The sequence below is a fragment of the Condylura cristata genome, unplaced genomic scaffold (genome assembly GCF_000260355.1).
Source record: "Condylura cristata isolate star-nosed mole 26May11 unplaced genomic scaffold, ConCri1.0 scaffold00019, whole genome shotgun sequence".
Lineage (NCBI taxonomy): Eukaryota > Metazoa > Chordata > Mammalia > Eulipotyphla > Talpidae > Condylura > Condylura cristata.
This window is the reverse complement of record NW_004567120.1, coordinates 6,431,686-6,458,722: the sequence shown is the minus strand read 5'-3', so window position 1 is coordinate 6,458,722 and position 27,037 is coordinate 6,431,686. Positions and strand designations below refer to the sequence as shown.

General features: G+C 35.2%; 1 protein-coding gene across 2 annotated transcripts in view; it reads right to left on the bottom strand.

The window, feature by feature from the left end:
- The window catches only part of DACH2 (dachshund family transcription factor 2), a 461,558-nt gene that overhangs the window by 213,054 nt on the left and 221,467 nt on the right, over positions 1-27,037 (bottom strand). The window lies entirely within an intron of this gene.

Here is a 27,037-nt window from a genome sequence, read left to right as displayed (position 1 = left end):
CAGTGAGCATTTTTTTTAATAGTTGGTAAGACTTGGATGCCTAGTGTAAATGAATTAGAATAATGGTTGTGACAATGCTCTACAATCAATAGTTTACCATCCTAATAAAAAATAGCCTCGATCTAACCTGTACACCTAATGATCATTTGTTGTAAGACACTGTTAGTATTAAAGTACCTACATCTTCTTTCAAAGAACACAAGTTTGACAACATGATGAAAGCCTATGTAGGGCACTATAGAAAGTTGGGTCTCATGATAGACGATCGTGCTATCTATACTGCTGATCTTTAAGAGCTTTATTAGTATCAGGCAGATATTTACATATTAATTAAGACAAATGAACATATGGTGATTTAACTAGGAAATGTTATTTGTATTACAATTTAATCAGCATAGGTTGAGAGGTCCATAGTTGCAGCATCCTGTTTGTGCTGAGATATTGATTGTACGACTGATTTCAGTAATGCTTTATTTTAGAGGGCACAAATAGCCATGTAATTACTCTTTAATTGAATGATAATTGTTTTTTGGCAATTATTTGTTTTCAGTTTAATTACCAGGTTATCTGCACTGTGTAAAATAAAGCAGGCCTCTTTTTTAAAAGTTTCCAACCAAATAGCATAGTGGATATCACCTATGAGAACCATAAAGGTACACAGCCAAAAAAATCAGTAAAATATTAAAAACTTTTATTAAATAGCTCAGTTAAAATTTGAGAGCATCATCTTTGTAGAATCAACATTAGGTGTAACACTTACAGGTGGCATGAAGGGGTGAATGTACCAAATAATAATGATTTTATATGGGTCCAGGTCAACCCTTCACAAAATTTATCCTAATATATTCCACTTTATTATATAATCTTGTTTAGAAGAAATGAAAGAGTAACTCAGCTTCCTAAAATAACACACACACACACACACACATATATATATAAATGTGTGTGTGTCTTGTGTATTGTAGCAATTCATAGTTCCACAATTCAAGTGGACTGCCATCAGTATATTACCAAGCAGATTATAAACTTTGCACAATTGGAAGTTTCCTAATTTCAGTGGCACTTTCCTAAATTCAGTAGGACCTCTTGTTTAAATAACATATGACACATTACATGATAAATGTATTCCAAACTGCAATAAAGTATCAGATATTCACTAATTAAGATTGTGCAATTTCACTATTGGGGTTATTTTTATTTTGTGTGATTAGTATATGAATCAAGAAGTGAGCAACTGAGTAAGATGAAGATTTTGGTCTTTTTAAGAATCAATTTCAGCTAATAAATTAGTAATGTTTAATGACAAATCATGTCATCCTCTTCAATTAAACTTATCTCATGACTGTAAAATAATACTTGCAGTAGTTTGTGACACACTTAGCAAACAGCTGAGGATATAGTGGCACTTAAAGGTGGCATAAGCAGCAACTCATTAAGACCACTCCAATAATATTCCTGAAATGGGAGTTCCTAACAATGACTACAATTCACTTCATAGCTATCACTGATATTTAGAATCCCTTGGCGGAAAATATGAATAAATATTTCACCAAAGAAGACATACAGATGGTCAATAAGCACATGAAAAGATGTTCATCTTCTCTTATTATTAGAGAAATGCAAATCAAAGCAACATTGGGATATTGCTTCACACCTGTCAGAATGGCTATTATCCAAAATACAAGAGCAAGTATTAGAGAGACTGTGGAGAAAGAACACTTACACACTTTGCGGGAGTGTAATTTGGTACAGCCATTATGGAAAACATTATGCAGATTCCTCAACAAATTAAAAACAGAAATTCCATATAATCCATTTATCTCAGCTCCGGTAATTGTACTGAAAAATCTGGAAACATTAATTCAAGAGAGATACATTTATTGAAGCACTATTTACAATAGCCAAGAACTGAAAACAATCTAAGCGCTCATCAACTGAGAAACGGGTAAAGTATGGTATGTGTACAAAATGCAATGATAGTATTCAGCTATAAAAAATGGTGACATCCTGCCATTTGAAACAATGTGAATGGACCTAGAGGGAATTATGCTCAGCAAAATAAGTCAGGCAGAGAAAGACAAGTACTGTGTAATTCATGTATATGTTATATAAGAAGAAAAATGTAATGACCTAACTAAAAAAAAAATAAGCTGTTGGGCTATGAAACTGATTAGTGGTTACCAGAAGGGAAGGGAGAAAGGTTAAGCAAATTGGGATAAATGGCACCATGATATCATGAAGGATAAATAAGGACTTTTACCTGTAAACTTAATGTAGTATGTGTGTGTGTGTGTGTGTGTGTGTGTGTTGATTCTCAATGGTGAACACATGAAATATGTTATAATAATGCTATTTATAGAAAAATATAAAATGCAAAAAAAACTTTAAAAAATAAAAATTAGGAAGTATTGTGGCAAAGAAATTGATTTAACAGATAACATATTATGCTGGAAAAGTATTACTTGTGAAATAGCCTTGAAAAGGAGACAGAAATTTAACTATCAAATGAAACTTTGGGAAAATGGAATAAACAAATGAAAAGACCCAAAAAGTAAGAGAGTTCTTTTAAGAGGTATTAGACCTTTTTAAAATATGAAAATGAATTCAAACAAAAAAAAAATAAAACTTTCAAAACTGAGTGTCCCTTGAGATAGTCCCTGAATATTTTGTTTTTTTCACTTACACTAGAAACCATGAAAATTAAGGCTGGCATTAGCTTTGAAGGTGTTTACCTGTAGACTGGGAATATGCTTCCCTAACATTCAATTGCTTGTTAAATTACCTAAGAATTTTTTTGCCAGAATGATAAGACTTTTAATTGCATAATGGATTACTAGTAATTACTGACATTATTACAGCATTACAAGGATGAAAATGATAGTTAAACTCTACCTGACCTTTCAGTGTTTATGAAGAGAAACTCTGATCTTATAATAACCTAATTCCATCTTCTTTCCATGTTGGCTAGCTGATCACTTTGTCTAACTGTGGCACTTAATTTTTTCCCTTAACCAAACGAACATCAATATCAACCAATTTGGTAATCAGGAAAAAGGCATTGATGAAATCAAAGGTAATAACTAGAACCCTGGTCATGCTGGTAACACAAGTAAGTGGTGCTTATTTTAAACCCACTGTCAATCAGACTTTGTTTTATAAGAGCCTGAAGCATTTTCATGGCTGTAGGAGCTATCAATACAGGTAACAATAACATATCAGAGGCAGATCATTTACATACCATTAACATTTCCTTCCCTTTTCAGTTCTTACATCATACCCAAAACTTAAGTGTATATATATCTAAATTATCAACATAGGCATTTCTTAGAATTGGGTGGTTTGATGGTGGACGGGTCAATGTGTCAGGGAATGTAGGTGGCTGGCAGCTAGCAAAAAAATAGCGACGTAAGTCCTATAATTGATATGGACCAGATTCTTCCAACAACTTCAGTGAGTTTGTGAACTACACCCAAGAGCTTATAGGTAAGAACCCAGAAGAGAATCCAGTCAAAGTCATCCAGTCTTTTTACATATAAAAATGTGAATTAATAAACTGGTGATAATTCAAGTTGCTAAATTTGAAGCAACTGGTTGTACAACAAAAAATGTATATCCCATTTTTGCTATTATTGAGCTATATGACCTCAGGCAAATTACGTGACATTTCTTTAAGTATTTTCTCATTTTAAGATTAGAGATAAAAACTAATCTATGAATCTTATCTTAAAAACTTCCTTACATTTATGTAAAATGCAGGTAATTAACTCCAAAGTTCCGTAGCTTCTAATTTCTCTTCTATTTTAGTTTATATTTTAAGTTAAATAAAGCTTCTGGATCAATTTTATGGAAAATTATCTCCAAAAGCAGCCAAAATTTGTGCATAGTAACAGCACTATCATTATCCAATAGTTTTGTGTTATGAGACTATGTTAAAGGACAGAAGAGATTTTATAGATTCAATTAATATATATGTGTGTATATACATATTATATACACAAACACTGCTTTGAAAGTTAAATCAGATCCTCCCTGATGGTGCAGTGGTTAAAATCTCAGTTCCATCAAGCCATTGCCAGCCAGTGGGGCCTGAGTTCCATCTCCAGTCATGTCGCTTACCTACATGGCACAGCAGACCTCTCCTGTTTTACCCGCTACTCCTCTCAGCAGTGGATTTCAGTAGATCTGCCTGTTCTCCCCACTCTCTCTAGGGAAGCCTCTCACCCCCTGTACGTTTGGCCTACACCCAGATACTATATGCATAAATAAAAATAAATCTTAAAAAAAGTTAAACTAATTGCTATACAACTTAAATGGGAGGAAATTCTGAAACATGTTACAACAAAATGCATCTTGAGGACATGTTAACAAGAATAAGGCAGTCAGGAAAAGACAAACACTGCATGATTCCACTTACATGAGATATCTAGAACAGTTAAAAAAAGACACCGAAAGCAGAAAAGTAGTTTCCAGTGTTTAAGGAGAAATGGCAGTGAGGAATTATTGTTGAATACTACCGGGTTTCAATTTTGCAAAATGAAAATATGCTGGAAATCTGTTGCACAACAATGTGAGCATAGTTAACATTACTGAACTATATACTGAAAATGGCTAAATGATAAATTGTACTAAAGTTATTCTATCACAATTTTGAAAAAAAAATCATTGAACTGGTACTTTTTTTTTTTCTCTCTCTCCATGTCACTGACCAGTTTTCCCAGACCATTTTGTATCAGGGAACTGAAACCAAAGGCCGTTACATATGGCGCATCATGGAGGTGGGTGCCGGTAAGGAGGGATCGCTCCAGGCAAAAAATGAACAAAGTATTGGTGAGGGTGGAGACTGAAAAGAATATAAGGGATTGAAGACCCAGCCCCCAGGATCAGCATTCAGGATTTCAGCATTTGGAGATCTTCAGCGATTCAGGATCAATCTTTTCTACCATGCCGATCTTCCAGAAAGTTATTGCCGGCCTCTGAAGTATGTGGAAAGGCTTCCAGCAACCAGCCGTGGAGAAGAAAAGTTTGAGGCTTTACCACTAGCTGAACAACTGAAACTGTTCCCAGCTTTGCTGCTGTTAGCCTGGCAGGAAGACAAAGTCCAACAGCCCAACACCTCACTGAGCTACCTGAGTATAGCCCGTGGGGTCATTCAGCTGCTGTAGCTGCTATTTTGAGTATTGATTGTCTGGTGCGGCTGCTGTGGGGCATCTCCTCAGCTCCGTGAGCATCTCATGTTGTGTCGTCTAGCTTCATGAATTGGATCCTGGCCTACAGTCTGGCTGCCATGTGCTTCACGTCCTCGGTTGATAGAGGACACCATCTTGGGAGCATTTGTGTATGTAAGGTTCAGACAAACACACACACAGAAGGAGCAGTTGCCCCAAGCAGAAACATATTTGGGAGTGATCACTCATGACTTCTTTGTCACCACCAGTTAACGCAAGCCCAGGTGGAAAAATAAGTTCCAGTTCCTTGTCAAAATTTTTCACATGGCCGTTTCTCCCCCCTACCTAGGCCAATAAAAACTGCTCTTACCTTTCCCTCAGTGTGACTTCTCTGACCTCAACTCCCTCTGAGGTCAGTGAACTTCGCCTGGGAGCATAGAAATAAACCTGCTTTGGGTTTTACTGCATGGAACCTTTAAGTGAACAGGACTTTGGAACACTGGATAATTCTTTGAGTGAGGTAAATGGCCGATAATTCTTTGAGTGAGGTAAATGGCCATTTGTTTTTCCTGGTTTGTTAAATAAATCCCATAATTATTGTTCGCTAAACCCGAGTAGTCTTGAAATTATGCATGTGGGTGAAGAAGTCAGTGACCGGTTTGGACACTCTTCCTGGCCAGTATCACTTGGTAAGGCACTTTCCCTTCTCCATTTATACTCTTGGTTCCTTTGTCATAAGTTAGCGATTCATGTAAATGTGGGGTTTATTTCTGGACTTTCCATTACATTGATTTATGTCTCTGTTTTTAATCCAATCCATACTATTTGATTACTATGCCTTGCAATACAGTTTTTAGTCTAGGAGTATGATGCCTCTATTCCCTTTCTTTTTTGGTGAATTCTATTGGTTCTTTGTGTTCTTTTATGATTCAATTTAAAGTTCAATAATATTTACTTTCTTTATGAAAAAATTCCATTCAAGACCAATGTGTACTTTGCCATAACATCAAGGGCAATACAGGTGTATAAGAATATTGTCAGTGTCTGAAGTAATTAATAGTGTTACAATTGCCACTGAAATAATTTTTAGTGCAAAAACATCTAGCCAGAGGGATACATGCTGAAGTTTATATATTAGGAGAACTCTGAATGATAATACTGAAAGAAATGCCAACTCCCATTCCTTTACCAAATAATCTTCTATCACATAAGTTATATCCCAAGAAGACTGTTCCTCCAAGTCAGTATTAAAGAGTTGAATCTTTTCATTTTAATTTCACAACTATAATTTTTCTTAATACAATTGTAATGAATTTTCATGTTTACAAACAGATTTCTGGACCTAAAACATGTATAAAAATTAATGCGGCCCTCCCTGGTGGCGCAGCGGGTTAAAGCACTGCACTAAGAAGCTGAAACCACTTCCTCATGAGTTCGATCCCGCCTGCCCGGGAGGTGACCACATGGCGTGGCAGACCTCTCCTGACCCGCCCGCTGCTCCCCTCAGCAGTGTACTTTGTCGATCTGCCTGGTTCTGCTCCCCACTCTGTCTCTGGTGAAGCCTCTCACCACCCCTGAGCCTCTGGCCTGTACCCCAGTTCTGTATGCACAAATAAATAAATCTTTAAAAAAAATTGCATTTTTTTTTTTTTTGGGTTTTTTTTAATGTTCCTTCATAAATACACTTGAACTCCTCTAGAATGTTTGATCACTTTGCTTTTTGAATCAAAATGAAATTAATAGCTGCCATGGTTACTACCCATCATATTTTCAGGTAAATATCTCTTTGACAGTATTAAAGGCTATTTGACACTGTGGGCCCTACTAGCAACAAGATAATATTGCAAAAGAGTGATCCAAGTTCTTAAGTGTTATTTCTAAGTTAAACTTGAAACTAAGCATTACCAGCTAATTCATGAGTTAACTTGAGATCTAGGCTTATAAGAATAGAATGTGCTCTTGTAGAGATGTTCCTGAAGACGAAATCCATAATTAAGTTCAAAATTTCAAAAATGCCCTGACAAAACTCAAAATGTAAAGCCACAGCTTTAGCACAAAAATACAAATGGACCTTCTCTGGTGGCACAGCAGGTTAGAACTCAGCACTGCAAAGGTAGCCATGGAGCTTTAGTGAGAGTTTGATCCCCAGCCCAGGTGCTGACACACATGGTGCAACAGACCTCTCCTGACCCACCCGCTGCTCCCCTCAGCAGTGTACTTCATTCATCTGCCTATTCTGCTCCCTACGGCCCCTGCACCTCTGGCCTGTACCCCAGTTCTCTATGTAGAAATTATTTTTTTTAAATCATTAAAAAATAAATAAAATGTACACACTTTTGTGTTCACCAACTCCTGAAAGCACAAAATGTATCCCCACCTATAGGGAGGGAAAGGCAGTAAAAAACATTAAAAATATTTTCAAAGATTCCATGATGAAATTGTATTTAGAAATTAGAAAAAGTGTATTTATTGTGTTTTTGATTTTTGTATCAAGCTTTTCTATTCCCCACTACTCTTATATGAATACTCTTCCCATTTTGTATATGAAAGTACAACCGAAAGTACTTTCTGTGACAGAACTCGCAATGAATGTATTCATTGTCCCAGGACTTTGTCTTTCTGGGTTTATTCATTTTGTGGTTTAAAAAAATGCTGTTTTTCTGGCACAGCGTAATAAGTATGCTGTTACATAGCAGTCCCTCGAAGCAGGAGGATAGGCATATAAAAATCTGTACATCCTAAAATTCAGCTAATATGTTCTCATAATGAAACATAAAGCCTGCCCTAAATATGAAAAGAAAAACTTTTTTGAGAAGCATTTATCAAAGTCTAAACCATGAAAATTTAAAGTTTTTAAAGCTTTTGACAATTCAACTCCATTATTGGGGTGTTCTGAGTGAACGAAATAGCCACCTCATGAAAGAGCTGGTGATAACTTTCACTTTAAATCTCTTCAATTCAGAACATCAAGGTATTTCCTGAATTTGTATATAAATTTCACCCTTTTAAACATTTTATGAAATTAAATTCATCTTATCACCTTAGTAAGTGACCAGGTTGTCACACTCTGCTTATTATAAAAATTTAAATGTAAATAGGATTATTGCCACTGTCTCGACATCTAAGGTTCTTGCTGATAAGGTCTGTATCTCACTGCATAGATGTCATTAGGCTGTGCCTAACATATTTCTTGGTACAAAGTAAGCATTAGCTAGGAAGGAGTGAAAGGAGGAAAGGAAGAGTGAAGCGAGAGGGAAAGAAATTCACTGAATGTTTTGCCCCAATACATTGTACTGTTCTATGTAAGCAATTTTGTGATCTTACTTTAGTATTTCAGAGAAAATATATAATAGCCAAATATATTGATTTTTCTTCTGAACTATTCTAGAACAAGTTTATTTCTTAACTATTTTCTTTTTAAGAATATTGACATCTTTATTCCCATTTTGCCAGGAAGGAAACAAAAACAAACACTTTATCTACTAGTCAGGGGCAAAATGTTGCATAACCTCAAAGCAAATGTTTATTCCCGAAGAACTATAAATTGCTTAAACTGCTGATTGTAGAGATTTTGGTGTTTTTTTTTTTTTTAAGCAGTAAATTAATTCTGAAACTCTTCCATAGTTTCATGTAAAGTCACATTGTATGGCTCAATGTAAAGTCACGAAAGTGGTGTTTTTTACACAACATATAGCTTAACCAATAGCTTACACAGTCAAATATCAGAACTGTAAGTGGAGCCATAAATTACATATTTTCTGTACTTCCCAAAATTATGAACTGGTATCAATCTTTTTTTAAAAAATGAGTTTCTTTTAATTATGGTAACATTAGAATCCCCCCCTTCAGGTACTTACTATCAAATCACCCCTCGTCCACCACAAACATCCATTGTGCTTCCTTCCCTCTTTGTTTTTAATCCTCGGGCTCCCTCCCCACTCTGGATGCTTCAGTTCTATAGTCAGCTTTCAAGGGTTTCTTTTAAGTTTGTCTTTCTCTGATTCTTAGTTGGTTTCTTTATGTTCCACAGATCTAGTTTAAAATACTAAAGTGAATAGGTGGCAGGATTACCAATTAGTGAAACAGGACAGCACACTGAATAACTTTGTAATCTAAATTTAGCAAGGAAACTTTCTTTGAAATTGGCAGGACACAAAAACTGAAAAATGTTTTCCTTTAGTTTCCTATTTGGATGAATGGATTAATACTACTTCAAATGTACTTGGTTAGAAAAGCATTCTCAAGTTTAGTTTGAAAACTGGGGAAATAAGGTCAGCAAACTAAAACAGTTTCTATTTAATTTTCAATTTACATTATTAAGCCACAGGAAAATTAATCGTTCTAAATAAGCTGCAAAGTAACAATGAGGAAGGAAGGGGTTTTGAATTTTCCTAAATGTTTGCCTGAGAGGCTATTGTATTCTTTATCTTCCTGTCTTCTAGAAATTTAGAAGCTGTGTTTAACTTACTATTCATTGACCTTTCGGATGTAACATTATGAGATGTTTTTTCAATGAATATTAGCTATTAAAGAGTACAAACTCTGACAGCTTCTTTTAACTTCCTGTGGTTACATAAGCATTTCACAAACCCATTTACACAACTGCATACATCATAATTCACACATTTAATACAACAGGGTCTCACCTTAGGCCTGTTGATATGCATTATTACAGTAAACCTTTTAATGCTTTCACAAAGATAGTTATAAATGTGAAAATGGCCACAAGGAAACATATTAAGAATGCATTTAAAATAATCTCCATTTGAATACAGGAAGACTAATGAAAAACAGAATTAGGTGTGTATGAAGCCTACATATCAATTTTTTTTTTTTTTTTTTTTGGTGCTAGGCAGCATGTCAAGTGCAAAGCATGACATATTAAATAGAAGGTGTAACAGATCTGTGTTCAATCATCCCACGAACAACCAGGCTGCTTTGTGCTGGAAGAACAGGAAACCTCACATTCTTCATTGGAACTTACTAGTCAAGTGCCAGCAATGATATATACATTGGAAAGGTTATTTATTACTTGTACTTTCCATGCATTGGCACTATCAAACGATTTAGCAACTATATATTCCCTGAAAATAAATCATATGCTCATTTAATTTGTCTTTTGTTACAACTAGAACGCATATAGTCTAATTTGGGAGTTGCTTCCTCCATACTACAGGTGTTTCCCTTTTGCTAATTAAACATTAACATTGTGCAATTGTGCAGCTCTAAAGTTGGTGGTTAATAACCTCTGACTAAGATTACTATAGAAAGTCTAAGTAAATTGTGTTCCAGATAAAATGCAATGAATACAAGATGTTTCCGTCTCTGATACATTAAACTGGAAGTTTATGGATTATTTTTCAAAATTTCCACTTGAATAGCATTGTTTTAGTACAACTTTATTTCTTGAAAGAATGATGTGAGATAGGTTTTCAGTTGAAGTCAAAGACATGAAGCTTTTGATCATATCTAGCCACTTGTAGTGATGACAATTTCATTTTTTTTTAATTCTTCTTTCTCCTGAAAAGTATTGATTAATGTTAAGGTTTACATCTTCCTATGAGAAAGCAGCTATAACTCAAAGTAATACTTTCAATATGTAAATCAACAGTAACCTATTACTAAAGCAGAGGATACTGGGTTTAAGGAGGTTACACACCCCAAAACAGTTAAATAAATTAAGGAGTCAAATGTATGTGTGTGTGTGTGTGTGTGTGTCTGTGTGTGTTACATACATGGAAAATCAAGATGCAAAAACATTTTATTTTACAATCTCTGAATTGAATCCCCAGCCAGTCATTTGTGCTTTGACATCAGTGGTATTCTTTAACCAGCACTGTGCCAGTTTGCAAGTACCATAAGGATGCCAGGGTAGCAGATTAAAATAGGCCGTGTGGGAGTATATACACTATGGAAATCAGAAAATATTACAACTCAGAGATCCAATCTAGTATGTTAAACATTTATCAGCACACAGCTGTCTGAAAGCATTTGTAAATATTTTTAAAATCAAAATTATTCATGCGATATGCCATTTTCTTTTTCTATAAAATTGAAGATAAATATATCTACATTGGAAAATTATGAAAATATTACAAAGTGTCCGATTTTAATAAAACTGAAGTATGAAAAACATCACTTATGTACCAAAATATATCCATTGCTATTTTGCTAAACGTTGAGCAGTCGTGGAAATGAAATAGAAGCAGAAGAGAGTTACAACAGATTTAGAACTGCCATAATTTCTATGATGTTTGGTAGTAACCTGACCCTTCTGAATCCCATTCCTTTTTATTTATAACCTACAGATGCTAACTACAATGGCTTCTATTCCTTACGCTTAATATTATAGGATATTTGTGATGATACCAGGAAGTTTTTCACTTGTTGCCATACTGGCCAATATTTCTTACATTCTTATAGGATAAAAAGCAGTCAGGACAGCTGATGGATTATTCAACATCAAACCCCACCCCTTTCAGAGTCTCTGTCTCTCATTTGAAGTCCCTACATTATCAAGAATTCTTATTTGTATAACTGTTCACAAAGGTAAATTCTAAACCAACTGAATTCTGAGCAATGATGTCCTTACCTCCAGCTAATAAAAGCTATTTCAAACCCAAAATTGTTTTTTATTATAATCTGGGTAGGATACTTCAAAAGAAATAAGCGCTTTATGGACACACTGGTAGTGCAAAATATTAGTAAGATTTTTTGCAAACATATAACATACTTGCCATTTTTTAAAGTATATATCAAAGAAATGCAAATCATGTAAGTTATCAGCCTCGACAGTCAGAAACATATTTGTGAATAATATACTTAAAAACTGACAGAGTAGGAGACACAAAAACAAGAAACTATTTTAATTTAAAAAATTTTAAAAATTGATTTAAATATTCCAGAATCTGATATCCTCCAATTTTGAAAGAAATGCTATTCAACAGTCAGGCACAAATTAAATATTCAAGTGCTAAGAAAGTAATGATATATAAAGAAATGGTTTTAAGGGTCCTCCTTCATGACGCAACAGGTTAGGATGCAGCACTGCAAGCTGGCTGCAGCCACTTCAGTGCAAGTTCAATCCCCAGCCCCAGAGGTGATCTACATGGCACAGCAGACCTCTCCTGTCTTGCCTGATGTTCCCCTCAGCAGTGTACTTCATCAGTCTGCCTGTTCTGCTCCTCATTCTCTCTCTGGTGAAGCATCTCACCAACCCTACACCTCTGGCTTGTACCCCAGGTCTGTATGCATAAATAAATAAATCTTTAAAAAAATTGTTTTAAGCCATCACTATAATTTGTAACAATTTATGAAAATTTATAGTACTCCATAACTATAAAATGGGTATGATTCTTAATTTTTCAAGAAAGAACATCAAGTCACAAATGACTGTTATTTCTGAGACATTTTAAGGAATGATTCCGACAATTTCAGGAGTGATTGACGATATGTATGTCACCATATGAAAAAGTACAGGTAATGTGCTATTAGAAACAAAGTATTTCTAAAACATAAACATGCTGATGCCATGCCTGTGCTAGGACCTTAGCATTAAATGTGACCTACCTGTGATAAAAATGTATTTGCAATGTCATTACTCAATAATGGCTAAAACTCTGGTCACTCACCTTTGTTTATTTAAATATATATATTTTTTATTTATACATACAAGAGCTGCGGTATAGGCTAGAAATGGGGGGGGGTAAGAGGATTCACCAGAGACAGAGTGGGGAGCAGAATAGGCAGATGGATGAAGTACACTGCTGAGGGGAGCAGAGGGTGAGACAGGAGAGATCTGCCACACCATGTGGTCACCTCCCTAGCCAGAGAACGAACTCATGCCCCAGTGGCCAGCAATAGCTTGATAGTACTGTGCCAGCAAGGAGGTATTATTTGATTGTTTAATAAAGGTAGAATTTTGTATTAAAGTAATAGCTTGCCATAGCTGTAGCTTTGATACACATTCTCTTTGTTTTGTTAAAACAACGATAATAATGCTTTTCAATACTGAATGTACCCAACACTGTTCTGAATCTTTATATTCACTTTATTTATTCCAAATTTGATGAGATAAGTACTATTTTTGTCATATTTTCTAAAAGAAGAAATGTGAAGCAAAGATGAATTAACTTGCACAAGGTCACAGAGCTTAAACTCCTATTCACTTATAATCAATAAGGTAACCACCAGCCCCACATGGCTGTTCAGCAACTGAAATGCACAAAGTCTACATTAAGATGTTAGATAGGCCCTCCCTGGTGGTGCAGTGGGTTAAAGCACAGCACTGAGAAGCTAAAGCCACTTCCGCATGAGTTCGATCCCTGCCTGCCCCGGAGGTGACCACATGGCGAGGCAGACCTCTCCTGACCCGCCCGCTGCTTCCCTCAGCAGTGTACTTTGTCAATCTGCCTGTTCTATTCCCCACTCTGTCTATGGTGAAGCCTCTCGCCATCCCCTGAGCATCTGGCCTTTACCCCAGCTCTGTATTCACAAATAAATAAATCTTTAAAAAAAATGTTAGATAACCATAAAATGCACACCAGATTTTGAATTCTTGGTACAAGAATAATGTAATATTGCAAACATTAATATTTTATATTACTACACGTGGTAGTGATTTCAGATATGTTGGAGCTACTTATCATTAAAGTTAATTTCAGGTATTTATTTTTCATATGTGACTAAGCATGATTAAAAAGCTGAATTATACATAAGGGTCACATTTGTGGCTTATATCATATTTCTATTGGATAATATCAGTCTAGAAGATATGTACTCATTACTACAATATGGGAGCATCCATATTATTATTAAAATGTCACTTCATTGACATAAAACGTAAGAGGGGTATCTGAAAAACACAAGCTTAAAGAGATAATTACTAGGAAATTTAGAGATAGAAAATAAATCTACATAATGGCTTACCAGAAAAAAAATAAAGGATAAATATATAATAGAAATTGTCAAGGTTAGGCATTAGGTTCTGAGTCATAGTTCAAAAGTTCCTGCACTTTTTTTTGCATGATGAGAACATGTAAAAGTTGGAAGGATGTCATGGTTCCTGGGTCCTCACCTGTGCACTTAGAACTGCTAGACAGGACTCAGTCTCAGAGTGCAACAAACAACAGGGTTATCAACAATGAGGAGATAGGGAAAAGTCTGACTGTCCTAACCTAGACAGTGTCCAGTAGTCCAAACCAAAGGCTGCTTGTGAAAAATGGCATTGTCCCTTCAATGAGAGCCTGGAGGTGGTGGCATACCTTTAAGTGGTGGACAAAGTGGGGGCCACAACTCTGGAGGTAGTCAGAGGTAGCAATGCTGAGGTAGCACATTAGTGGCATATGGGTTTCTTTGCCATTCTGATTAAGGCAGAGTCAATAACCATGGTCAGATTAGGACTATCACTTTCTCCATTAGCCCATATGAATGAGCTAAGAGCACTTTGTGGCCTTCTAATTGAGAAGACATGAAGTAGACCTCCAAAAATTATGACCAGGTCTGACCTTGGAACCTTGCATTAGACAGATAATTTGCCAGGGCAATTGATGTTGCTTCTATCTTAATCTTATCCTAAAATCCAAGTGAAAATATCGTAGCAATTGGCGGAATTTTGCAACTCATATCCTTTAGCTATCAATTACATTACTATGATAAAGGTTGTTATTTGCTGCAGTTGATAGTCAATGAAACATAAAAGTTTTAAATTCATTTAATAACAGGTAGACCAGTTTGTGAACCTCCTATCAACTATGCAAACTGATTCCAGGCAAATCATTTCACTTTTACTCATCTGAGAGAGAGAAAGAGACAGAGAAAAAGACACACAGAGAGAGAATATGCCTGCATAGTGGTGCCTGATATGTAATCTGTAATGACAATGCTTAATAGTTTGATGGCTGTTATTGATTAACAGTGGTATAATTAAGAAACTTAAAAATGTTAAATCAGTATAGTTTATCTAATTGGTATCACATTTTGCTTTTCTTGTAGTGTAGTATGTAACGAGTTTTTATTCTTTTTTTAAACTTCTCCAAAACTTCTGCTTAAATTAAAAACCCTTAGAATTCCATAAACAGCCTAAATTATTAAACCAAGAATGATAGCATAAGAAAAAAAAATACTACTTATGAGTCGCTTAGTGTTTATATTCACTGTTTTTCCTTTTTATTGAATTTAGCTCAATATGGAAGGATTTTTACATAACTATTCTGGGAAACTGAGGCAAAGATCAGTTATCTAAATAAGATTTAGCATCATTTGTGTTGTAGCAGAGAAAATTTGAATTTAGCCATAGCTTGTAGGGGACAAAATGCATCTAATAGGTAAGTATTAATCTATTTTCTAGAATACTATGTTTATTTTGTGTCTATATATTTTTTAAAATAAAACACAAAGTTAAGATATTTTGGCATTAGAAAAATAAAAATATTATAGCATATTCCGGTTTAAAAATATAGAGGGGACCTCCCTGGTGGTGCAACAGGTAAAAGCACAGCACTAAGAAGCTAAAGCCACTTCAGCATGAGTTCGATCCCAGCCCAGGAGGTGACCCACATAGCGTGGCAGACCTCTCCTGACCTGCCCGCTGCTCCCCTCAGCAGTGTACTTCGTCCATCTGCCTGTTCTGCTCCCCACTCTGTCTCTTTCCACCCCTGCACATCTGGCCTGTACCCCAGTTCTGTATGCATAAATAAATCTTTAAAAAATATATAGAGAGGATATTTTGATGTTTGGCGACACATGTATTCAATGTACGTTTAATTCAAATGCAAAATATAGGTTATAGGCATTTAGTAACACTCCCTCATCTTGGTGTTTGATAAATTAAAAGCCTGGAGAAGTGAGGTGATCAGTGAAAAGTTCACCCAACAAGTAAGTAATAAAGTCAAAGCTTTTAGTTTTTACCAAAGCTTTTAGTGTTTGGTAGCTGGCATTTTTTGTTAATCTTTCTTAAACTTTGATAGCATCCACCACACTTATAAAGACAAAATTCTCAAATGTTTACATTAAAAAAGTATTTTGAAAATATTTCCATAAGGTGATGGATGGGAAGGAGAGAGACTCAGTGAAAATGGAAGTGTATAAATATTTTCAAAAGGCTGTGAAAAACATTCAGTTGCTTAACAGCCTCAAAGAAAACATTTATTTTGGCCACAGTGACTAAAACATTTGCTTCCTTTGGAAATGTTTGCTGCCAAAATAAAGGTTTGTTTTTCTCTTTCATATAGAAGCAAATATTCTGTTGAATGAAAATATTTTAGATTTTGTACAAATTATTATTTGAATATTGATTACAAACACTCTTAGCTATATGATTATACATAGAACTGTAAAAAGAATTAAGGATCATTATATTTCAATACTGACTTTCCTGTACAGATTTAACATTCTAAGTTGGCAATTGTATTGCAGTAAAATACCTACCAAAGTTATGAGAAATAGTCATATTGTTAAAAGTCTGTCCTGTACAATGATTATCTCTACGCAAGTGAAATATAAGTAGCAATGGACATTTTACTGATATAGAAGACAACAATCCTGCTGATTGAATTTCTAACATGTTAGGCAATAGTTTCATTTTTTGTGGAATTAGTTTAAGGATTTCTACCTACTGGGTGGACAATATACTTTACAAAACCAAATTTGCTTATACTTGAGTTTATTTCTGATATTCAGGCTAATTTTTATGACACCATTCTGACCTCACTTCCGGTCTTTACCTAAAATATCTACCAATGTTAGGATTATAATGCTCATAAAATATAACTGCTTTCTAAGTTTATAGTTTCTCGCCAGGAAAAAAAGTTCATCCCAAAGAAAATAGAAAAGGAAGAGAATTTTTATCACATAATAGTTATTATAGTATACAGTAAACCAATGATTCTCAATTCTAGCTATATTAAAGAGTTATTTGTAAGACTTTAAGATTACACCTGCCTCGCCCTTACTTCAGACTTAAGGAATAAAGAGACGTGAGTTTAGTCTAAGTCATAGGATATCATTGTTGCATCAAAACCAGATAACTAACTCAAAGGGGCTGAAGTCTCCAGGTTTGGTCTGATTCTACTAAAAATGAGCAAATTGCTACTTAACAACATTGCATTTCTTGATATTATTTTTCAGGTTTAGTCAGATTATCTGAGAATCACTTCCAGTACCGTTGCTGGAGTATGAGACCAATGATAATATGATTCACAGCTATTCCTTGCACAGGGATCCAATATGGAAATTTAACATCTTTCCTTTACGGTGACATTTTGCTAAATTAACCCAGGCTCAATTTGTTTTTAGAATAGCAATATTTTGCTTGCAATAAATTAGGCACTTACCCAACAAAACAGAAAAGATATGTCGGTGCTTGTTATTTTTCCTAAGAGGAAAAGGTTGAAAAAAAAAAATCCATGTGTATGGCTCTGGTGGCACAGTGGGTTAAAGCACAGCACTGAGAATCTAAAGCGACTTCCACATGAGTTCGATTCCCACCTGCCCGGAAGGTGACCACATGGGTGGCAGACCTTTCCTGACCCGCCCGCTGCTCCCCTCAGCAGTGTACTTCGTCAATCTGCCTGTTCTGCTCCCCACTCTGTCTCTGGTGAAGCCTCTCACCGCCCCTGAGCCTCTGGCCTGCACCCCAGTTCTGTATGCACAAATAAATAAATCTTTGAAAAAAAAATCCATGTGTATGTAGGTGTCCTGAAATTTAAACATATGGAGGGAAAATGAATTGAAAAAATGTATAAGAGAACATAGGATATGCACTCTGCCACTAAATCCAAATGGTGGCAAGGCAAAAACAATTTGAGATTCCTCTAAATTACACTGTGGTTTTCTGGCTTTAATTGCATAGCTTTCGTTAAGTAAACATTAATGATAGAGTAAATATCTTTGTTGTCCAATGCAGCTATTTTTTCAGTCACTTTGTAGTCAATTAGTTTTAAGGTCTCATGAAAACCATACTAAGTAGATATAACAAAAAATTTATAAAGGACAGATTTAGAAATATTTCTAAATCAACAGAACCATCAACAGAACCTTATTCTATCAACAAGAAGTTATTTTTCTACCCCTATTGCACAATAATGTGTATTTGACACCTAGGAAAATAATAAGAATATATTATTTAGAAAAAAAGTCAGAAATGTGACAGTGAAAGCATTTTAGACTAAAATATAATTTATGATATCAGCTACAATCTTCATTATCCATATTGTGCATATTTGCATATTTTCCCATAAATATGGGTCTAGAGACTTATTTAAAAAACCCAGGGCCCAGGATCTAGTGATTTATAATAAAGCTTCAAATAGTAACTGACACCTATCCTTCCTTAATTCTTTCAAATCATAAAGAGGGGAGACTTCTTTTTTTAAAGATTTATTTATTTATGCATACAGATTGGGGTACAGGTCAGAGGTGCAGGGGCAGTGACAGGATTCACTGCAGACAGAGTGGAGAACAGAATAGGCAGGTTGAACAAAATACACTGCTGAGGGGAGCAGCAGGTGGGTAAGGAGAAGTCTGCCACGCCATGTGGGTCACCTCCTGGGCTGGGAATCGAATTTGCACTAAAGTGGCTGTGGCTAGCTTTCAGTACTTCACCCTAACCCATTGAGCCACCAGGGAGGACCAAAGAGGGGAGACTTCTAAATATATTTTATGAGGCCAATATTACCCTGATACCAAAACAAAAAAGAATCATAAACTAGTAAAATACAAGATTTATTTATTTATTCATACAGAACTGGGGTACAGTCCAGAGATGTGGAGGGTGAGAGGATTCACCAGGGACAGAGTGGGGAGCAGAACAGGCAGATCAATGAATCACACTGCTGAGGGGAGCAGTGGGCGGGCCAGGAGAGGTCTGCCACGCCATGTACATCTCCTTCCAGGCAGGCGGGGATCGAACTCATGGGGAAGTGGCTTAAGCTTCTTAGTTCAGTGCTTTATCCCTGAAGAACATGGGTGCAAAAAATTTGAGAAACAATCTTAGCAATTTGAGTTCAATAGTTGCTGAAAAAGAATACTTCATGAGCAAGTGGGATTTATTTCAGAGATACATAGATGGCACAAAATCAAAAAGCTTATCAATTTAACACAGGATCAACATAAGGAAAGATAAGTCAAAGGATAATCTCAGGATGTAGAAAAATCATTTAGTAAGATTTAACACACATTTGTAATAAAAGTCCTCAAAGAAGGGAATTGATGGAACATATCTCAACATAGAAAGGTATACTAAATCCATAGCTAATGTCATAGTCAATAATAAAAATGGAAAGTGTTTCCTCTAAAAATGTAGTACGCATTAAGAATATCTACTTTGGCCCTCCCTGGTGGTGCAGCGGGTTAAAGCACTGAACTAAGAAGCTTAAGCCACTTCCCCATGAGTTCGATCCCCGCCTGCCTGGAAGGAGATGTACATGGCGTGGCAGACCTCTCCTGGCCCGCCCACTGCTCCCCTCAGCAGTGTGATTCATTGATCTGCCTGTTCTGCTCCCCACTCTGTCCCTGGTGAATCCTCTCACCCTCCACATCTCTGGACTGTACCCCAGTTCTGTATGAATAAATAAATAAATCTTTAAAAAAAAAAGAATATCTACTTTGACTACTAACTACTCAACATAATATTGGCATTCTAGCTAAGAAGTTAAGCAAGGCAAATAAAAAAGAAATCCAAGTTGAGAAGAAGAAATAAAATTATTATTTACCGATGACAAGATAATATACACTCAACACTCTAAAGATACCACTAAAATATTCATTGAAAAAATAATATGAGGGGACCTCCCTGGTGGCACAACATGTTAAAGCACAGGGTACAAAGCTAAAGGCAGCTGCTTCAGCAAAAGTCCATCCCCAGCCAGGGAGCTGACCCACATGGCATGGAAGGCCTCTCTGACCAGCCTGCTGCTCTCCTCAGCCATGTACCTCGTCAGTCCCCCTGGTCTGCTCCCCACGCCTCTGCCACTGGTGGATCCCCTCATCTGCTGCCCACCCTGCAGCACCCCCCCTGCCCTGCACCTCTGGCCTGTACCCCAGTTCTGTATGCATAAATGTTTAAAAGAAAATGTTTAAAAGAAAAAAGAAATGAGTAAAGTGGCAGAATGCAAAATCAATTTAGAGAAACTAGTTGCACTCCTATGCGCAACCAATGAGTTAGAAGGAAAGAAATCAGGAAAACAATGCCATTTACAAACCCATCAAAAAGAGTTAAAGACCTTAGAGTAAACAAAGGAGGTGAAGGACCTGCAGAATAAAACCTATAAGACATTGTTAAAAGTAATAGAAGAAGACACAAAGACATGGGGATATATTCCCTGCACATGGGTTGGAACAAGTGTTATTGTTAAAATTACCATCTTACCCAAAGGAACATAGAGATTCAATGCAATCCTAATGAAGATTCATGACATTCTTCAAAGAAACAGAACAAACATTACTAAAATCAAATAGAGCCACAAAAGATCCCAAATAGAAAAAACAATCTTGACCAAAAAATGTGGAATGGTGGTATCATAGTCCCAGACTGAAAACTACACTGCAATGCTAAAGTAATAAAAAATGTATAGTAGTGGAATAAAAACAGAAAAACAGACCAATGGAACAGAATTGAGAAACCAGAAATAAATTTACACTTACAAGGATAATAAATCTGCAACAAATGAGTTAAATGTATATAGTGGAGAAGAGAAAGTCTCTTCAACAAATTGTGTTAGGAAAACTGAACAGCTACATATAAAAGAATGAAACTACACCAGTACCTCACACTATATACAAAAATTAATTCAAAATTAAGAGTTGAAACCCAAACCCATAAGATTCCATAAGATATAAAGAAGAAAGCATAGGCAAAACATTCAATAACATTAGCTTCAGTGATCTTTGCATGGATTAATCTCCAATAGCAAGCAAAAAAAAAAAGAATATAAACAAATAGCAGCCCCTTAAACTAAAAAGTTTCTGCATAGCAACACAAACTACTTTTAAAACAAAAGGCACTAAATTGAATAGGAAAAAATATTTATATACCATACAAGGGGCTGATATCCAAAATCTAAAAAGAAATCATACAACTCAGCAAAAATAAAACAAAGAACTCATTCAAAAAATGGAAAGAAGAGCTAAACATTTCTTAAAGACACACAGATGGCTAAAAGGCCTGTGAAAAAAATGCTCATCATCTCTTAACATCAGGGAATGCAAATCGGATACCATCTCACACCTGTGAGAATGACCCATATCAATCACTCTTCAGCTTTTTGACTAAGATCAAGTGGAGAATGTTCTGTATCAACAGGCCTGAAACAATAAATGCCCTAGTAAGTTTGTGACGAAAAAATGGAATCCTCACGCACCAGATTTTCATATTAGTAAAGAGTATGGAGTTTCTCAAAATATTAAAAATAAGTCTAACATATGACCTAGCATTCCCACACCTAGGAATCTAACCAAATAATGCAAAAATACTAATTCAGTGGGAGGAGGGAAATGCATTGGACTATGGTGATGGCACATGGGTGATTTGGTGATGGGAAGCCCAAGGGGATTACAACTGAGATGGGAAAATGCACAAAATGATATAAAAATAAACTATTATATTATTCATTAAAAAATACTAATTCAAATTGATATATGCACTCCTATGTTTATTGTATCACTGCTTACAAAGTCAAGTTGTAGAAACAACCTAAGTCCCCAAGGACAGTTGACAGGATTAGGATGTGGTACATAACACAATGGAATGCTACTCAGCTGTTAAAAAAAGATAAACTCTTGCCCACTTGTGACAATATAGATGAAACTGGAAAAGATAATAGTAATTTAATTACGTCTAAAGGAAAAAGACACATACTGGATGGTTCCATTTATGTGGAATATAGAAATAAAACACAGGGTCAGATAAAACTAAACCTAGAACAAACCCTAGAAGTCTGACAGTTGAATTGAGGCTATGGGTGGGGGGAGGAGGGAGATTTATTATAGAGAACAAAATATGGAAGGGTCCAGTGGACTACAGGAGAAGACTATAGGTGTCTTGGTGGGTGTGGCGTGATAAGTGTAAGTGTTATGATCCTACATCTCTGAAGATGTACAGTATTATAAACCTATGATACTTCAATAAATAATAAAAGTTTTGGTGGGAAAATGTTGAAAAATAATTTACATGCTGTAGGTACAAATGGTTAAAATTAAGACAGTATTATTGGAGTTTGTATTAGTTAAAAAATATTCTGTCACTAAAATATGTGTTATGATACAGAAGAAAAACTAAAAAACCTAAGTAAATACCAAGTATTTTACAATATAGGACTGCCACAGAGGAAAAAATATATGAACTAAATAAAAATAAAATTAAACTCTTGGACTACAAGGCCAATTAGTGGTTACCAAAAGGGAAAAGGAAATAGATAGCTGGTAAATATTGTAAAGGGGGTCAATTATAGAGGGTGAAATATAAAATTGGACTCTGAGTAGTGAACTTAATACATATACACTTTGATTTTTAACAATGCATATCTAAAATTAACATAATATTGTACAATATGACCTGAATATAGATAAATGAATAAATACTTGGGTTAAATAAATGGTTTGTCTTGACAAATGAATACCAGTAAACAGTTCTCTTCTCTAGGAATTGAAACATCAAATTAGACACCTGGTACAAAGTGCTCACAAGGGCTCCTTACCAATTTAGGACCACATGTCTAGTTCTATGTGGGGCTTCTAGAGTTCATTCTCGAGCTCACTAGAGTAGCTGGCACAGCAACTTGTATACATATATCATCAAATATAATACTAGAAACAACTATACCCATTTCACAAAATCATACAGGAAGGAGAATAGGATGAGCTATTGCAAAAGTTAAAATGATATCTGCCAGATGAATTACAATGAAATGAGTCTATAGTAGAGTTTGTGGTTTTTCTAAAAGCTGGAAAAACCGAGGCATGATGTAGAGCTAATTTCAACATTATCGTTGAAAAATCTCAAGATGGATGCATTCTGAGCCCAGTCCTCTTTATTTCCTTTAAAAAAGTTTAAAGTTATGTATCTACGCTCTGGTGCTGAGGAGAAATTAGAGAACTTAGTCCTACACTGCTCCTGAATGAACTCTTCACTGATTGTTTCAGATCAGATAAAGAGCTTCGATTCCATTATACAGGCTGGTATGAATTTCGTTATGTTGTTAGATGATTGAAAGGAAGGAAGGAACAGTACTGGCAATTTAATATCTTTTTTGTGTTGGGTGTTCTACTAAGGTTCATGGAAACTTCATTTAATTAAATAATTCCATGAAATGGATATTATTAGGTCTATTTTAAGTTGGAGAGACTAAGAGACAGGGAGGCTAATTAAATAAAAAAGCAAACGTAGCCCTCCTCTGTCTGACTACAAAACCACGATATCATATGCATTTTTTCTCAACCTAGTATAGAAATGTTTTCTTGCTTAATTTCTAATAAGCAGAATACTTCAGACTAGAAAAAATACACTCACCCAAAACAACAGGATAAGGAGGGTAGGAAGGGAATTGTGGATGGCTATTACCCTTGGGACATGAAATATCTTGTATCCTTATGACTTCTAAAATTTGTATAAAGGAAAATCTGATAAAGAGACACAGGATTTTATATTAGGAGTTATGATTATGTCAATATATAACAGCAACAAAATAAGTGACCTCTAAGTAACAGGGAAATTATTAAACAACAAAAGTCATGACATAAGAAAACTATGGCGAAGTAGAGCTCGTTTTAAGGAAGAAAGTCAGAGAAGACTTTATGGATGAAAGGAGTCCTTAGCCCAATCTCAATGTTAGATGCAACCTCAACAGGAAGAGTATATATGGTAGATATGTTCCAGTCCAAATAATGAACATGGCAATGAAGCTGTCTTGGGGTCAGAATGGAAACACGTCTATCAAGTAACAATAAGGGTATGATGTGAACTATGAGAAAAAATAATAAATAGGGCTTATCAAGTTCCAGGTACTCTTTTAAATGCTTCATAATGCATTGCCTAATTCTGGGAAAAGTCCTGATACTTAGGCATATTTAAATGACACAACTAAAATAAAAAATAAAAGTAGCAACAGAGCTGGAATTTAAAGCCTATAAAAGATGCTTCCAGAATTTGTACAAGTAACTACTACAATAGGAAAAACAGAGGAAAAACAGACTCAAGTAAAGAGATATTTTTCTGTAGTCAAAGTTGTTTTTCAATGTAAATTAAGAGAAAGCCAATATATAGAAATACCAAGTAAAAATAGGCATAACTCATATCTAATACATATGCACAGTGTGATTTACTATAATCTATAAATAACTTGAAATATACTCTAATAGTGTATCTAATAATCAGATCACATAGACATATTCAGAGGAAAAAGTGCTTACAAATTTCAGATTTTTAAATTAGCCTCATTTCATCTTATTTTTCATATGACACAAGGATTGATATATTAATGTCAAATGGAGGTTAAAATATAAAAATGCAAATATAGACTCAGAACTGCATTACATATTTAAGAGTAAAGTGAGATAGATAGCTATTTGCATTTTAGCTATTTTTCAGGTAATACTAAGAAAACTTGTCCAAAATTATCATTGTTCAATTTGACGTACTAAAATATTTGGCAATATATGAAATATGTTTTAGAATTATGTTTGAAATTTAAATCATTAATTTTCACATAACACCTATTTTCCTATATCTTATGTGATAAAATGCAATCCTTGTAATATACTGGCAGTGTTTTTATAACCAAGGACAAATGTCTTTCTTCTTTAACTACCTTGATTTTCTTATGAAAATCAAGCATTGGTGGTATAGTGGTGAGCTTGGCTGCCTTCCTATGCAACAATGACCACTTAGGAGAAAAATGTGAATAATGTGTGCAAAGTTAGGATTTAAATCTACCCCCACTTTTTTCTAAAGATAGCAGCCAGAAAAATTAATAAGTCAGGGTGCCTTTGAAGAGATTTAATTAAAACCTAATCCCCCATTCTTAAAAGCTCACATAAATTAAGCTGTCATTCAGAAGATTTATACATTCTCACCTGCCTATCACATACAAATCGTCAGTCACTCATGTTAGAAAGCAAAGCCTTCCCCAGGACGCTGGACTACAACTGCACCAGGGTCACATGCAATCTCAACCTGGGAGAAAGGCACTTCCATATCACAGTTCTTTACACACCCACAGTTCAAAGCACACTGAGAACTCCATGACAACAATTTGAAAAATTAAAACTGTTTGACAGAGATGAACATTTTACTTAATCTTGATGAAACTGTATAAGTGATAGCAATTCAACAACCCTTTTACCATTCATGGCAAAACTTTTAACTACTGTAAAGATGTGGAATCATTAATCAATGTCAGCACAGCCAAACAATACAGTTAAGCTAAAAAAATCTTTTCAAATTGATACAAAGGACCCATCTATTTACCATGACTTATATGACAAAGGTTAAAAAAAAGTACCTGTGTATGTGTGTATGTATATATACACACACACACTTATATACATTTGTATAACTATACGTGTGTGTGTGTGTGTGTGTGTGTGTGTGTGTGTGTGTGTGTGTGTAGAGGCATAAAAATTTAAGCAATTCTGCAACAAATTCAGAGTACTTTAAAAGATTTAGACATGGAAAGATAAGATACCCAAGATACCCACAAACTGTCCAGACTATATTTTTTCCTAAAATCATTGTTGAAAAAAATCGTGAACTTAACGTCATACTGGGTTGTCAGGAAAGTCAGTATGTGGTTTTTTTTTTCCTGTTTTTCGGGAAAAATGTAACATGATTTTTCCAGCAACCAAATATATGTACTTGTTGACTGTCAATGATGCACACTTAAAACTCATGTTATAATGAAATGCAAAATTAAAAAAAAAATAGCTGAATCTCTCCTGACTAAAAAGGTAAACAACTGAGGTATGACATTTTCAGATTTCAACCTATACGATAAAGCCATAATAAGTAAAAAATCATTCTACTTGAACAAAAACAGACACACACACCAATGGCATATGATTGAGAGCACAGAAACAAAGCCACACATATTGGGACAAATAATCTATGACAAAGGACCAAAATATATACAGTGGAACAAGGAACGCCCCTTCAATAAATGGTGTTGGGGAAACTGGACTGTCACGTGCAAAAGAATGCAATAACACTACTATTTCACATCATACATGAAAATCAACTCAAAATGGATAAAAGACTTGAATTAAAGGCCTGAAGCCATAAAAGATATAGAAGAAAACATAGACAAAATACTCCATGATATAACATCTTTGCAGATTCATCTCCAGCAGAACGGCAGACAAGGGAGAACATCAAAAACTGGTCAACAAACTAAAAAGCTTCTATATAATGAAAGAGACACTATACTGAATGAGAGAAAATACTTGCACAACATACATTAGACAAGAGACTGATATCAAAGACCTACAAAGAGTTCATACAACTAAACAGAAGACAATCAGGAAATAGATAGAAGAACCAAATAAACACTTCTCCAAAGAAGATGTACAGATAGCCCACACACATATGACAAGATGTTGATTACCATTTATCATCAAGGAAATGCAAATCAAAACCACAATGAGATACCACCTCATATTTATGAGAATGGTCCATATCAAACAAATGAGAAACAAGTTCTCATAAGATTGTGGAGAAAAAGCATATTTTTACACTGTTAGTGGAAATGAAGGCTGATCCAGCACCCTATGGAAAGAACTGTGGAGGTTCCTCAAAGGACTAAAAATGGAGCTCCCATACATTCCAGAATTTCCACATTTACAAATCTACACAGAGAACACAAAAACACACCTTAAAGGGAAAC